This window comes from Chelonoidis abingdonii, chromosome 1 (assembly GCF_003597395.2).
Source record: "Chelonoidis abingdonii isolate Lonesome George chromosome 1, CheloAbing_2.0, whole genome shotgun sequence".
Taxonomy (NCBI): Eukaryota; Metazoa; Chordata; order Testudines; family Testudinidae; genus Chelonoidis; species Chelonoidis abingdonii.
Window position 1 is genome coordinate 322,337,182 of NC_133769.1, and position 6,843 is coordinate 322,344,024.

Sequence of the window (6,843 nt, forward strand, 5' to 3'; positions counted from 1 at the left end):
AAAATACTGTATTCTCTTAACCAACAATAAAGCAAAATAGCTTTCAAAGCAAGCGTTTTAACAAAGAGACAACAAAACACAGGTAAGATTGTTATGGGAAAATACCCTGCCTTAAGGGCCTCATAATAAAATAAATTAACGCAAACTTGAAACTTGAAACACAAAAATCTTGCCTTCAAATCAAAATTTCAAAAACAAAACCCTCAAAAGAATCTCAGGTTTGGTTTTACCTTGTTTTTGATCACAGAGTAAACAGCTTTGCATAGTACAACAATTTTTTCCTCCCTAGATTTTCCTTTTTCCTGTAAAGATGCTACAATGTCACCAATCTCAAGCTACAGCAACCCCCATCCTTCCAACAGGCAACCCTATACCTTACAATCTCTGCTGATCTAGAACCAGTTCCACCCCACCAAGGTACAATGAGACATGAGGATGCACACCACCTCAGAGGACTGAGCCCCAATAATTAGGCCCCTAACCGTCAAAATATGGCTGGCAAGGGTGAGGTGGGAATTTTGTTGTGTTTTCGTACAGGATGATGGGTGATCCAAACAAGATTGCCACCTAATGCTTTCTAAACAAAGATTTGGTTCAACAAACTAAGAAGCAGAAGACTTTTCATTGGAGAGATGACAGCATGGCTTTAATGACTCTCCCAGCCTTTTGCCAGCCCTTGGAGAGAGACTGAGTTCATAACCACATTGTTATTGCTTACATGGTACTGTGCAACATTAGCACTGGGCTCACTCATCACAGTCTATAGTGCAATTAAATTAAAATTATTGTATAATGAAAAATTATCTTGCATTTAACAGCGTACTTCATCCAGTGGGATCCAAAGCACTTTACAAACTATATTACCTGTACATACTAGTCCATCAAAGAGAGTATATTAAAAAAAACTTCAAGGTTGCACGGTATATTCAGATGTTAGAAAATGCCAAAGTTAAAGTCGCACATGTGACCTCATCTCTGTCCCCTTGTGCATATATGCCTTACAACATAGTTTAATTTTAACAGGATCACACATTTCTCAAATACAATATAATTCTGCATAAATGTATTTACAGTCTTAAAGACACATTTAGCATCCTGTATTTGTTTTCATTCTTATAACACATGATATTTACATATTTAACTTCTATAAGCATTATATATGAAGGAATTATTTTTTTCCACTCTTCTCTTCTTCAACAGCCACTGAACTGCCTTTGCTCAGCTCATATTTTCTGGGGTAGCAGGGAAAATCACCTTCAAGCTGAGTCTAATTCATAAAATTTCAGCCTGAAAGGTTAAAGTTGGGGAAAGTTATAAACAATTTAGATTATAAGAGAACCTTAACTGCAGCAGTTACTGTGCTGTCCATTGCTATAGGTTGCTAATGACAACAATGTATTACCTATCACATGACAAAGAAGGGGGGGGGGGAGGCGGCGATATTAAGCTTCCTATTACCTCTGAGCAGGGGATATGCTATAGCTGCGGGGAGAGAAACTGACTACAAACCTGAAATCCAACGGGGTGGAATTACAAAGTTAACACATATGGAAGTTGAACCAAGGAAAAGAAATACTCTTGGGGAGCAGGCAGGAAACTACCACTCTGGCATTTTCTTTTTCAAATCTCTGTGAAACGTAAGTGAGATAGAAAAAAAAAGTAACAGAACCAGGAAAGCCTATCCTGCAAAAATAGCAGATTTTGGATCACTTAATACAACAAAGAGCTCAAGTTCTGGTGGAGTCTTGTGGGAGTTAATACTGTAAAAGTAACTAAACTACTAATTATTACCATCTGATGCAAAGATGTTGTCAAGGCCTCACAGGCAGAACATAGGTTGTGCTATCATGTTGGGGCATTAAGCTGTTTGTGTAGAAGTTGGTAACTGACTTGTAAACTAAAAGTTTCTGGATATTAACCTGTTATGCTCCCAACATACTGTCAACTCTAAGCAAAACTTTCAATATGATGATAGAAACTCCTCCTTGCCTTATTGCTGGAGACAACAGAGATATGAAAAACAGATGGGTTAACGTACAGTAACTTCTGAATTGTTGAGTTTTATCATTGTAAAAATCATTAGGGCATCTTATATACTATTGATATATTGGGGGAGGACTGTTTCCCCATATTCTATTTTGCCATATATTTCTTGGGATCAGAGTAAATTTATTGCAATATTATGGTTTGATGATTTAGTTGGGAATTGGTCTTGCTTTGAGCAGGGGGTTAGACTAAATGACCTCCTGAAGTCCCTTCCAACCCTGATATTCTATGATTCTAAAGATATAAAGAAGAAAAAAGCTATGAACATAATCCTGAACCTAATGCTCTTAAACTTATTTGCTCTAAAAGTCTGGTGCTAAAGAATGCATTAAAGTTCAGAGTAGCAACTGTATTAGTCTGTATCCACAAAAAGAACAGGAGTACTTGTGGTACCTTAGAGACTAACAAATTTATTTGAGCATAAGTTTTCATGGGCTACAGCCCATTTCATCAGATGCATAGAATGCAACATATAGTAAGCGCATGCATATATATATATATATATATATATATATAATTCTTACTTCATTTGAGGCCATTGGCATCCTGTTATAAATTCAGATGAATAGATGATTTGGAAAAATGGTTTTGTTCTCTTTTGCCTTTGGATTGGTGGGAAGTCTCATAATTATTCCATGAAATATATATGTGATCTGCATTGTTTTCCACTTTTAGAACCTTTTGTTCACAGCAAATTCCCTTTTCTCCACCATGGCCTTGAAGTTCCCTTGAATTTCATGAGAATTTTAACCACTGACCATGGAAGGAGGACAGGTCCCGTTGTACACCTCTTCTCATTTAGGTATCCACATAGCCCAGTGACATTAGAAATGATTGTGTTTTCTTTCTAGTTTTCCTGAGAAGCCTTCCATCCCCCACTTTAGAAATCTGTAATTACAAGTAATTCACATATTACAGACAGAGAGTGTGAGCATCATGGTCTATAAGGGGTAGGTGCTGACAATTAAATGGGCGGGGACCTAGTTCCTCTAGTTCATCTGAAGAGCACACAGGACAGCAAGAAGCATAGGTGGCTTTAAGTTTATAAGCCTTTTTTGCACACCTCTGATCCTAGGCTATTTGTGTGTTGAGAGCCCAGGAATCGCTGAGTCAAGGGAACCCAAGCTACTACCCTTTTACCTAGCTACACACTATTATTAAAGGATAATATTAATATTAAAAAGGCTAATATGATTCTGGGGAATATTAACAGGAGTGTTGTGTGTGAGACAGAGAAAGCAATTGTCCCACTCTACTCAGCACTGGTGTGCCCCAAGCTGGAGTGCTGTGTACAGTTCTGGATGACAAACATTAAGAAAGATGTGGACAAATTGGAAAGAGTCCAGAGGAGAGTAACAAAAATGATCAAAGATTTAGAAACCCTGATCTATGAGGAAAGGTTGAAACAACTGGACATATCAGTCTTGATAAAAGAAGGCAGAAGGGAGACCTGATAACAGTCTTCCAATATGTTAAGAGTTGTTGTAAAGAAGATAGTGATTAATTGTTCTCCATGACCACTGAAGGTAGGACAAGAAGTAATGGGCTTAATCTGTAGGAAGGGAGATTTAGTTTAGATGTTAGGAAAAACTTTCTAACTATAAGGGTAGGTAAGCCCTGGAATAGGTTTCCATGGGAGGTTGTGGAGTCCCTATAATTGGAAACATGTGAAAACAAATCAGGGTTGGTCTGAGTTTACTTGATCCTGCCACAGCTCAGGGGGCTGGACCTTTGAGCCCTACATTTCTTCCTATGCACTGCAACTCTTCTGACAATGAGCTCTGAGTTGTCTGGGAATCTGTTGAGCCACTTCACCAGCTTAAGAGTCAACCAGTGCTCTACCACACTGGGACCACTTTGCCTTCCTTACCATTTCTCTAGTTCCTCTTTCAGCCTGTACTTCTCCAAGCTTCTCATATTCCTCTTCCTTATCTTGCTGCATAGGCACTGCTACTATCTTATCACACTGCTGTTCTGTCTCGGTCTTTTTATACCAAATGATCTGGTATTGATTGGCCAGTACCCGCCTGTCCGTCTGGATCGAAGTCCCACCGAACCTTAGCCCTTTTGCTATTCTCCACAACCTTCGTGGAATCTCCAATCTGGTCTATAGGGGTTCTAGCCCCATACTCTGTGCAGATCTTCCTGCACACAATGCCAGACTTGTTGTGCTTCAGTAGTAGCTCGTCCTGCTGCATTTACTCTGCCACTATGTGTGTGACTGTCTTAGGCCTCTCTGCACAGTCTTGCCCTGGGTCCTCTCTTAATGTGGTAGACCCTGTCATGGATCTGGTTCATGCCTTTCCTTGCTGCTATGCTCAGGCCTCAGTGCTGTCTTTTAGTCAGCCCTTTCAGCCCACGGTAGTTTGTCCCAATGTCAGCATCTCTGCTATTTGTCTGAGGTACATCCCATGGCAGGGTCGTTGTTTCCATATGGCATTCATTCTGCCTGGTCTTCCTCCCATGTCTGTGCTGCCTGCAGCATTCTCTCGCAGCTTCATCTTGGGGCTCTTCTATGTACTCCTGATGTTCCGGTTCATCCAGACAGTGCTTGACGATCACAAGCCGCGCCGCCTTCTTCCAGTCGTATTACAGTCTCGGTATTAGACTTGGAGTGGAAATCTCCGTGCATGAGGCAACAGATCAAGACTGGCCACTAGCTTCGCCCCATTTTCTCAGCCACTCCAGATCGAGTAACAGCCACCGCTCCATTGACAAGGTTATGCTCACCAGTTAGAACATCACCTCCCCTCAGACAAGCTGCTATAGAACAGACAAAATGCTACAGATGGGTATAATACGCTCATCTACCAGTGCGATGGATCTCCAGTGGTTTGGTACCCAACCAAATGGCATTTTGCTTTTGCGTGGGACTACCGTAAAGCTATATTGCGGGTAACTCGTCCAGACAACTATCCAAAGCCGCACGATGCGCATTGGAGAAGTTGGACGTGCCAGAGTTCATCTTCAATAACTTAACCAAGGGGATGGCACAGATACCGCAGATAGAACCTTCCAAGAAAAGAGTCCAGCAATTTTTCACCCATGGGGTTATCTGAATTTAATGTCTTCCTTTCGGGCTGCGATGCACCGCGCACCTTCCGGGCAGGTAGATGGGCTATAGCAGATGGAGAGATCAAGTTGCCTACTCGAATGCTGTGGCATTTTTCAGTCCCCGAACTAGTAACTGAAAACGCTTATTGAGGTATCAGGCAGCGGACTAACTGTAGCAAACAGTGTCCAATGTCGCGAAGCTGATTGAGTGAGCTGTTGGTCCGGAACCATTAAACCCCTACACCAGGAGATGCTATCCAAAAGTGGCCTGCCCAAAAGTCAAGACACAGGTCCAATCTTTTTATGCTTGGCCGGTATACAGGCGTATTTGTACACATCTGTCTCGCCCAAACGCTGCCCCTGACCGACCTGACCAAAAACCCACCAAATACCAGTTAACTATGACTGCTGCAGTGTCAGTGAGTAGCCTTATTACCCAAACTTAAGCGAGCTCAGTCTACCCTTCTAGGGCCCAGACTTTGACAAACCATTCTTATTGAACCACCGCTGCATCTTAGTCTTGGTATAGAGCACGTTCGCTGCGGAGACGGATCAGAACTTTCTCCATTCGTTTGTCTCATCAAAGAAACTAATCTAGAGAGGGAAGACCAATTGTCATTCAGTTGAAAAGTTAATGCTAGGCCATTGATGTACCCCTGGAAAACTATGCCCAATGTGTTACGCAGTGTTCCATCTTCAACTGACCATGCCGGCGCTAAGTGGGCTTTACAGCCAAGGGAACAACAAGAAACGCTTCTTCGTTTCGTTGGAGCTCTCCAAGATTCTTATTTTGAAAGTTCTAAACATTTCCGGAGGTTAACAAAAGCTGATCATCTCTTGAGTTTCCCGGAATTCAGTGCGTTAAAATTCTTCCTTAAAAGTCAAAGTCTGTGGTTACATGCTTAGTAGTATATGTAAAGTGCATGTGTTGTATTACTCTGTTAGTATTTCTAGGAAGAATCACCCAGTGAAATTTTCCACTGTCGTGATTTGGGGCGTTCATAAACAGATAGCTAAAAGGGATTTCTTTTTTACTGTAAAGGCAGTAACAAAAGAACCAAACACCGCAAGACCACTCAGGAAACGATTTTTCAAAGTAAGAGAACTCTGGGGTGTTTTGTTCTGCTGTTTTCTTCTTAATGAGGGATTTATTTTTCTATCCCAATCTTCTTTCTACCATTCTGTTCCCAATGTGAGATACAAAAGGGAAACTTATATTTGATATTATTGGATTTGGAAGGTTTAATGTGTATTGTAATGCAATGATATTCATATGTGCTTTTAACACTGCCTGTGTTGTATACTTTGCAGTATCATGTATCTTGTCCATATAAAGCTTCTTTTTAACTGTTTAATTTTCTTTTCCAGTTACAGGCAAGGGATAGGAATTCTGTCCAGAGTACGTCTTCAGAAACTGAGGGAGCAGAGGAGGGGGAATAAATCGTGCCTCCTGTTTGGGTGTTTCAAGGACTGAAGCACGGAAATCTCCTATCCCCGGCTGAAAGTCTGGGAGAAGTAAAGAGCAGGAAGAATGAGTTATTTCCCTTTGTTGAGGCTCACTCCTGAGTCTTGGGGTTCCCCAGAGGAAGGATTTGGGAGACCGAGAGTTTATCAGGTACTCAGAATCCTGATGGTGGCCAGCGAATAAGATCCAACTGTCATTGACCTTGGAGTTCATGCTAAGCACCCAGATTTTGGCGCAAGGTCCAGATTTGACAGACGCTTATTAATCTCTCTCCTTTT

General features: G+C 41.3%; 1 protein-coding gene across 10 annotated transcripts in view; it reads right to left on the bottom strand.

Annotated features, from left to right (window-relative positions):
* NBEA (neurobeachin) overlaps positions 1 to 6,843 on the bottom strand; it is an 862,398-nt gene that overhangs the window by 310,960 nt on the left and 544,595 nt on the right. The gene's annotated exons all lie outside the window — the stretch shown is intronic.